Source organism: Neolamprologus brichardi, chromosome 15, assembly GCF_056152115.1.
Source record: "Neolamprologus brichardi isolate AB-2024 chromosome 15, ASM5615211v1, whole genome shotgun sequence".
NCBI lineage: Eukaryota > Metazoa > Chordata > Actinopteri > Cichliformes > Cichlidae > Neolamprologus > Neolamprologus brichardi.
In genome coordinates, this window is record NC_142118.1 from 527,329 (window position 1) to 537,344 (window position 10,016).

The following is a 10,016-nucleotide window of genomic DNA, read 5'->3' on the forward strand; positions in this document are numbered from 1 at the left end:
CAAAAAGTGCAGCCTTACCTAATGTCCACCTACTGTTACTCATTTGATTTTAGCATCTAGCTGGTGTTGGTGTGGAGAGTAACCTTCAGTAACAGTAATAAATCACATTCATGTAGTTGTAAAAAGATGATAATATATTAAGTAATCCAAAGTATTCAGAATAGTTACTCTCACTGAGTAATGTAAGGTCAGCTAGTGCACATTTTGAAGATAGAAATGAAGCTTTCAGGTAAATTAAGACAAATTAATCCAAGTGGCTCAATAATGGATCACATTCATAAAGCGCTTTACAGTTCACACACTGGAGGCAGCTACAGCCACAGCTGTCCTGGGCTACTGACAGACGCGAGGCTGCCATATCGCGCCATCGGCCCCTCTGGCCAACGCCAGTAGGCGGTGGGTGAAGTGTCTTGCCCAAGGGGATCGAACCGGCGACCTTACATCCCGACCCCCTGAGCCACGGCTTAAACCTGGTTTGTTTTTTAAAGGCTACCAGGAGCAAAAGCTGTGGTAATAAAAGGCTTTGATTCCTACAATACTCAACCGTGACCTGTTACTTCATGTCCAGTTTTTCTTATTTGATGTTTCTGAAAATCTTTTTCTCTAAAAGTTTAAAGCTTTGAACCAAGAAAGCCCCCCCACACACACACACACACGCACACCTTCACCTGGAGTAAATCAAAGCTTTTTGGTCAGTCTACTTAGCAAAATGTTATTATTTGATAGCTAACTCTCAGCCAGCTGCAGCCTCTGTGGCCTAACCTCTGTTAGAACTGGACCTCTTCACCATGTGTGTGCTGTTGGGGTCTTTCTACGTCAGCACACATACGGGTGATGGAGACCGGCTTGTTTTGGAGTCATCGTCTAGTAGCCGTTAGAGAAACCGCAGTTTTTGGCACTTCTGAGCCGACTTAACATTTCAGCCCCAGAGATTTCTCCTTTGTTAGCATGTTAGCATTTAGCTTAGAGCACTAAAAGAGCATATATTCTGTATATTCTTAGATGTATAAGATAAAATAACCAGCACATTAATTATGGCGATGAAAATAAATGCAGTAAGAAGTTTCTGTGTTACTGTCTCGTTTAGTTTTCTCTGAGTCCACTGTTAGCATGTTAGCATGTTAGCATGCTGTGTTTTATTTAATCTGTAGGATAAAAGCTTCCTGAGATATTGCAGCAGGCAAGAGTTTGACTTTTGACTGTTAGTGTATGTTATGCACAGCAAACACTCCACAGTGAGCTTAAGTCTGTTAAAATGTGCAGTAGATAAGCTGGCAACACCTGTCTGCAGGTGACACGTGGACTTGTTGCACCTTTAAGTTCCAACTGGTACTAATTTCATCATCTTCGTACTTGCAATTCGGAAATTGCTACCAATTAATCTTGGTTGGAAAGTTTGGGTTTTGTCTGAAAATAACAGGCGTTACCGCGCCCGTGTCTGCCTGTCCAGAAAAACCCCTTTCTTTCAGATTTATTGTAAACAAAGGGAGGGATGTGTTTTGCAGGTTCCAACATGATGAACGTCTTTTTCACAGCGCTCCCCGTCATTTAGTCCGAGTTCAGATTCTTCTTATATCTGGCCATCAGGCCGCTCATTCATTCTCACTGTTATCACCTCGTTGCAGGCTGGCCTGCATCTCAGACCAGCAGCAGGTCATTTGAAAGCTACAGTAGCAACGTTACAGCCTGCAGCAGTTAATGAGCCGTGAGCCTGTTGAATAAAGTACAGTGGCTCTACCGTTACTAAACACAGGCCTCTACTTCCAATCTGATTAATATGTTCCAGCGTTTCTTTGGCAGGAATTTAGTTTGGTGTGGATCTGCGTAGGTCAAAGCTAGAACTGGCCAATTTTACAAGCCCAGCAGATGCTTTGCTAACTGTCACTCTGACTTATGAGGATGCTGAGTTGCTTGGTAGAGTTGCAGTCATGCATCAGCTTGTACCACACCTACCTAAACTGTCCGTTGATCATCATGCATACAGCTGCAGGTACAGCTGCATGTTGCTGTTGTGGTCTTATGCTCCTCAGCATGCCTGGCTCTGCTCGCAGTGGGGAGTCTGCAGCAGCGCAGCTGGGAGAGCTGATCTCATTTGTGGGTTGATGGGAGGGCTGCTGAGCTGGGCATTCTTCTGTGGCAGCAGTGGAGGAGATGCACAGCTTTCAGTGAGTGAAAGAAATACACCAAGAGAACTCCAGGGAAAGAAAACAGCCTCCTACAACCAGTGTTGGGGAGTAACGGAATACATGTACCGCCGTTACGTATTTAAAATACAAAATATGAGTAACTGTATTCCGTTACAGTTACCGTTTAAAAAGGTGGTATTTAGAATACAGTTACTTTGTTGAAATAAATGGATTACACGGCGGTACTTCCCTGTTTCATATTGTGGCGGGTCAGGACTGTTTGGGTTTTGTTTGACAGCTACGTTCTGTTGTTCCAGGCAGCGTTACGGTTGCCATGGTTACAGGGTGACGCTCTCTCTCTGCGTGTTTCCTGGGTGAGAGAGGCCTTTTTGTTGTTGTTGTGCTAAGCTAATAGGCAGAATGCTACAGGTATAGCTCTAAAGAATGTAGCATCATGGGCAGTGTAGTCCGTGCTGCAGGGAGAATGGACTGCCATACCCGTTATGTGTCTGTGAGCGAGGGAGGGAGAAAAAGGAAAAGTACGAGCTGTCATCGAGCAGAAACGGGAGCTGGAAGCATGTAAATATAATAATAACCACTGCAGCCAAGAAGAGAGCCTGACGAGCCCAGCTGTAAGTAAGCTATTAAGACTCGACTGTACACCGTGTTCGTGTTTTCCTCTGAAACAATAAGTTCTGTTGGAGCAGCCTTTCAACGCCTCTCTCTGTCTCTGCTAGCAAAGTGACCCAGACAACAAAGTAAAGCTAGTTTTCAGCTACGAGCCGACACAGAACCCACCGTATTAGCCAGAGGTCCCTTTACTACGGTTCGGAGCCGCGGACCTGTTTTATATACGAATAGTTTTCTACACGAGATCGCTGCAAAAAGTGCAGCCTTACCAAATGTCCACCTACTGTTACTCATTTGATTTTAGCATCTAGCTGGTGTTGGTGTGGAGAGTAACCTTCAGTAACAGTAATAAATCACATTCATGTAGTTGTAAAAAGATGATAATATATTAAGTAATCCAAAGTATTCAGAATAGTTACTCTCACTGAGTAATGTAAGGTCAGCTAGTGCACATTTTGAAGATAGAAATGAAGCTTTCAGGTAAATTAAGACAAATTAATCCAAGTGGCTCAATAATGGATCACATTCATAAAGCGCTTTACAGTTCACACACTGGAGGCAGCTACAGCCACAGCTGTCCTGGGCTACTGACAGACGCGAGGCTGCCATATCGCGCCATCGGCCCCTCTGGCCAACGCCAGTAGGCGGTGGGTGAAGTGTCTTGCCCAAGGGGATCGAACCGGCGACCTTACATCCCGACCCCCTGAGCCACGGCTTAAACCTGGTTTGTTTTTTAAAGGCTACCAGGAGCAAAAGCTGTGGTAATAAAAGGCTTTGATTCCTACAATACTCAACCGTGACCTGTTACTTCATGTCCAGTTTTTCTTATTTGATGTTTCTGAAAATCTTTTTCTCTAAAAGTTTAAAGCTTTGAACCAAGAAAGCCCCCCCACACACACACACACACGCACACACCTTCACCTGGAGTAAATCAAAGCTTTTTGGTCAGTCTACTTAGCAAAATGTTATTATTTGATAGCTAACTCTCAGCCAGCTGCAGCCTCTGTGGCCTAACCTCTGTTAGAACTGGACCTCTTCACCATGTGTGTGCTGTTGGGGTCTTTCTACGTCAGCACACATACGGGTGATGGAGACCGGCTTGTTTTGGAGTCATCGTCTAGTAGCCGTTAGAGAAACCGCAGTTTTTGGCACTTCTGAGCCGACTTAACATTTCAGCCCCAGAGATTTCTCCTTTGTTAGCATGTTAGCATTTAGCTTAGAGCACTAAAAGAGCATATATTCTGTATATTCTTAGATGTATAAGATAAAATAACCAGCACATTAATTATGGCGATGAAAATAAATGCAGTAAGAAGTTTCTGTGTTACTGTCTCGTTTAGTTTTCTCTGAGTCCACTGTTAGCATGTTAGCATGCTGTGTTTTATTTAATCTGTAGGATAAAAGCTTCCTGAGATATTGCAGCAGGCAAGAGTTTGACTTTTGACTGTTAGTGTATGTTATGCACAGCAAACACTCCACAGTGAGCTTAAGTCTGTTAAAATGTGCAGTAGATAAGCTGGCAACACCTGTCTGCAGGTGACACGTGGACTTGTTGCACCTTTAAGTTCCAACTGGTACTAATTTCATCATCTTCGTACTTGCAATTCGGAAATTGCTACCAATTAATCTTGGTTGGAAAGTTTGGGTTTTGTCTGAAAATAACAGGCGTTACCGCGCCCGTGTCTGCCTGTCCAGAAAAACCCCTTTCTTTCAGATTTATTGTAAACAAAGGGAGGGATGTGTTTTGCAGGTTCCAACATGATGAACGTCTTTTTCACAGCGCTCCCCGTCATTTAGTCCGAGTTCAGATTCTTCTTATATCTGGCCATCAGGCCGCTCATTCATTCTCACTGTTATCACCTCGTTGCAGGCTGGCCTGCATCTCAGACCAGCAGCAGGTCATTTGAAAGCTACAGTAGCAACGTTACAGCCTGCAGCAGTTAATGAGCCGTGAGCCTGTTGAATAAAGTACAGTGGCTCTACCGTTACTAAACACAGGCCTCTACTTCCAATCTGATTAATATGTTCCAGCGTTTCTTTGGCAGGAATTTAGTTTGGTGTGGATCTGCGTAGGTCAAAGCTAGAACTGGCCAATTTTACAAGCCCAGCAGATGCTTTGCTAACTGTCACTCTGACTTATGAGGATGCTGAGTTGCTTGGTAGAGTTGCAGTCATGCATCAGCTTGTACCACACCTACCTAAACTGTCCGTTGATCATCATGCATACAGCTGCAGGTACAGCTGCATGTTGCTGTTGTGGTCTTATGCTCCTCAGCATGCCTGGCTCTGCTCGCAGTGGGGAGTCTGCAGCAGCGCAGCTGGGAGAGCTGATCTCATTTGTGGGTTGATGGGAGGGCTGCTGAGCTGGGCATTCTTCTGTGGCAGCAGTGGAGGAGATGCACAGCTTTCAGTGAGTGAAAGAAATACACCAAGAGAACTCCAGGGAAAGAAAACAGCCTCCTACAACCAGTGTTGGGGAGTAACGGAATACATGTACCGCCGTTACGTATTTAAAATACAAAATATGAGTAACTGTATTCCGTTACAGTTACCGTTTAAAAAGGTGGTATTTAGAATACAGTTACTTTGTTGAAATAAATGGATTACACGGCGGTACTTCCCTGTTTCATATTGTGGCGGGTCAGGACTGTTTGGGTTTTGTTTGACAGCTACGTTCTGTAGTTCCAGGCAGCGTTACGGTTGCCATGGTTACAGGGTGACGCTCTCTCTCTGCGTGTTTCCTGGGTGAGAGAGGCCTTTTTGTTGTTGTTGTGCTAAGCTAATAGGCAGAATGCTACAGGTATAGCTCTAAAGAATGTAGCATCATGGGCAGTGTAGTCCGTGCTGCAGGGAGAATGGACTGCCATACCCGTTATGTGTCTGTGAGCGAGGGAGGGAGAAAAAGGAAAAGTACGAGCTGTCATCGAGCAGAAACGGGAGCTGGAAGCATGTAAATATAATAATAACCACTGCAGCCAAGAAGAGAGCCTGACGAGCCCAGCTGTAAGTAAGCTATTAAGACTCGACTGTACACCGTGTTCGTGTTTTCCTCTGAAACAATAAGTTCTGTTGGAGCAGCCTTTCAACGCCTCTCTCTGGCTATGTCCCAATTAAGAGACCGCACGCTTGAAGTACGCTCACTACGGGTACTACGTATGGTGCGTACTATAAGTACGAGAAGTGCGGAAGTGAGAGGCTTGTGAAATGGGACGGTCTAGCCTTCGTCGTGCTGTTCAGGTTGCCTAGCAACCATGATACTAACCGCGAGAAACGTTACATACAGCTTTGTTTGACACAAATGAAGGAGAAAAAAAAATGTTTTGTTGGTCATTCATTTTTGTCATGACATCACTTTGATTAGTTGAGTATATGAGGCTGAGACCACAGGACTGTAAAACATGATTGTTGGGCTTCATTTCTGTATTGAGCAGTCATTTCAAGAGTAGTTAGTAAATAACAATTAGCTAATGTTGTTCATGAGACTAAAATCATCTCATGTAAATATAATATGTATTTATATTATATATATATATATATATATATATATGGCTTTGGAGGAGGAGAGTTCGTCCGCTAGTTGAACCTCTGATGCAGGAGGAACAATGCGGTTTTCGTCCTGGTCGCGGAACACTGGACCAGCTCTTCATCCTCTCGAGGATACTTGAGGGTGCATGGGAGTTTGCCCAACCAGTCTACATGTGTTTTGTGGACTTGGAGAAGGCATTCGACCGTGTCCCTCGGGGTGTCCTGTGGGAGGTGTTGCGGGAGTATGGGGTGTCTGGCCCATTGCTACGGGCCATTCGATCCCTATACAACCGTTGCAAGAGCTTGGTTCGCATTGCCGGCAATAAGTCGGACTCGTTCCCGGTGGGTGATGGGCTCCGCCAGGGCTGCCCTTTGTCACCGGTTCTGTTCATAATTTTTATGGACAGGATTTCTAGGCGCAGCCAAGTGGCGGAGGGCTTTCGCTTTGGTGGCCTCAGGATCTCATCTCTGATTTTTGCGGATGATGTGGTTCTGTTGGCTTCATCGGGTGAGGGCCTCCAGCTCGCACTGGAGCGGTTCGCAGCCGAGTGTGAAGCAGCGGGAATGAGGATCAGCACCTCCAAATCTGAGGCCATGGTTCTCAGCCGGAAAAGGGTGGAGTGCCCACTCCGGGTCGGGGATGAGGTCCTGCCCCAAGTGGAGGAGTTCAAGTATCTCGGGGTCTTGTTCGCGAGTGATGGGAGAAGGGAGCCGGAGATCGACAGACGGATTGGGGCTGCAGCTGCAGTAATGCAGACGCTGCACCGGTCCGTCGTGGTGAAGAGGGAGCTGAGTGTAAAAGCGAAGCTCTCAATTTACCGGTCGATCTACGTCCCTACCCTCACCTATGGCCACGAGCTGTGGGTAGTGACCGAAAGGACGAGATCGCGGATACAAGCAGCGGAAATGAGCTTCCTCCGAAGGGTGGCTGCCTCTCCCTTAGAGATAGGGTGAGAAGTTCGGCCATCCGGGAGGGGCTCAGAGTAGAGCCGCTGCTTCTCCACATCGAAAGGAGCCAGCTGAGGTGGTTTGGGCATCTGGTAAGGATGCCCCCTGGGCGCCTCCTGGGTGAGGTGTTCCAGGCATGTCCCACCGGGAGGAGGCCCCGGGGCAGACCCAGGACACGCTGGAGAGATTATATCTCTCGGCTGGCCTGGGAACGCCTTGGTGTTCCCCCGGATGAGCTGGAGGAGGTGGCTGGGGAGAGGGAGGTCTGGGCCTCTTTGCTTAGGCTGCTGCCCCCGCGACCCGGCCCCGGATAAAGCGGATGAAGATGGATGGATGGATGGATGGCTTTACAACTAAGTTAACGCTGAAAGTACAAACATCACTAATGTCACACAACTTTGCCAGCAATGTTTTAATGTTCTTCGTTATTAAACATTCGCACATGAATAAGTGACGTCATATTCAGTACTTACTTTTGACAGTTCACTCTTCGGCCGCTCCCTTCTGCCGTATTTTGCGGCGAAATTATCCACACCCACCGCCGCGCTATGAATTGTGGGATATATGGGACCACAAAGCGTGCACCAGACCACGCTTGATATTTGGGGAAATCGACGGCGCATTTGGAGTATGCATTTGAAGTATGCATTTGAAGTACACTTCGAATTGGGACAGCTGTAGTCGCGTGGCGGTGACGTAATCACACTTGAAATGCGTACTTCAAGCGTGCAGACCCTGAATTGGGACACAGCATCTGTCTCTCGCTAGCAAAGTTGACCCAGACAACAAAGTAAAGCTAGTTTTCAGCTACGAGCCCAACACGAAGCCGACGTCTTAGCCAGAGGTCCCTTTACTACGGTTCGGAGCCGCGGACCTTCAGTAACAGTAATAAATCACAGCAATAGTACATTCATGTAGTTGTAAACAGCATGATAATATATTAAGTAATCCAAAGTATTCAGAATACGTTACTCTCATTGAGTAATGTAACGGAATACGTTACAGAATACATTTCGGGGCATGTAATCTGTAATCTGTAATGGAATACATTTTAAAAGTAACCTTCCCAACACTGCCTACAACCAGCCTCACAAAAGTTGCTCATCAGGACACAGAAACTGTTCGAGGCTCTCTGAACACGAACAACCACAAACAAACCCAGTGTCATGAACCGAAAGGTTCGCCCAGGAAAGTGGAGCCAAAAACGGAGGGAGAGGTAGCTGTAGTCTGAAGAGAAAACTGGAGCTTGATAACTAGAAACTGGAGAACTGTTTGCCTTACTGTGCCAGTCTTAGTATCACTGAGGGGAGAGAGGTCCGTGGAAAGCGTCTGGAGGGTCTCACGCTGAAGCGTGGAGGTCGGAGGGCAGGCGGGTGAGCAGGCAGGGAGGGAGACTGTCCAAGTAAGGTGAAGCCAGGGTTGGAACAGGGAAGACAGAAATTACTCCAAGAGATAAATCACACGAGGAAAACGACGAAGGGAAACGTCATTTACCACCGAGAAGAGTAGAACAAAGTGGCGAGGAGAAGCAGTCGAGTCAGCTTAAGTAGGTCTCCCGCTGATTGCTCGCAGAAGAGGCTCAGGTGAAGTCTCCGCCCCCAAAGAGATGGCTCAGCAGCCACAGAAGGAAAACCCCTCCCAGTACTCCCACGGACTATGACAGCCAGTGTGTCCTTTCCCCCCTTCTTTCGTCTGAATCACAGAGTGTTGACGATTAGAGTTCAGCAAATGTTTCCAAATACATTTGAATGCACGGTACAAATAAAAACGCCTGTTTTTAAACCGACTTTGGACCCTGTGTCACTCACAGGAGAGCTGCTGAGATCGCAGCCGTCTATATTTAACTGTTGGCCCAGTTGGGATACGTGTAATAGCAGGAAGAGAACTGAAGCAGGAAATGAAGAGCAGCGTAAATCATGGCATGAATAAAAGCTCTCTCGGCTCAGAGAGCACAAGAATATCTACAAGGCTTCTACTTGCTGTCTGTGTGCGTTTGTGTGCGTCTGTGTGCGTCTGTGTGCGTTTGTGTGCGTCTGTGTGCGTTTGTGTGCGTCTGTGTGCGTTTGTGTGCGTCTGTGTGCGTTTGACTGGAGCTGCTCGATGTCTTCAGCCTACGATGTAAAATCCTTACTTTGAGTTAATCGATTTTCTATTCCAGGCTTAAAAGATGAGACTAAAAGTTTTACAGTTACAGCGTGTAAAACAAAGTAAAATAAGTAACTGGGACAATATCAGAAATAAATAAGCACGTTTCATGCCTCAGAGCCTCGACTTTAGCTCAGTGTGATTTATTTTAACGTGAGCACATATTAAAATAAATATACTTTGAAATGTGTCCAAACTGACACATTTCAAAGTATATTTTTGGTACCGGTGGTTTTAACAGTTCAGAGGACAGATTGTTGTTCTAACTCCATCTAGATAAGTTATGGCCATCTTTTCTATACAGTCTATCTACAGTTATATTTGCACTGTGTTGGCGCAGGGCCTGAGAGCAGAGGAGTCTATCGTATTCTGGTTATAACGTTTATTAAGTTAAAAAAATAACTTTACTCTGTGTGACTGTCTGTCTATGAAAAGCGTTTAATAAATCAACTTTACTACTTACTAAAAACACAACAACACACTGTGAAAACGCACGTCGACATGAGTACACTTGGGAAGCAGAGTAGAAAGCGAAGTGCACTTCCAGTAAACGGAGTATCAAAGCGAAACAGACAAACGGGGGAGGGTAGGGGGCACGCAGGGAGGAGGGAGCTGGCATGGGGCTCGCTGAGCTCAGCAAAC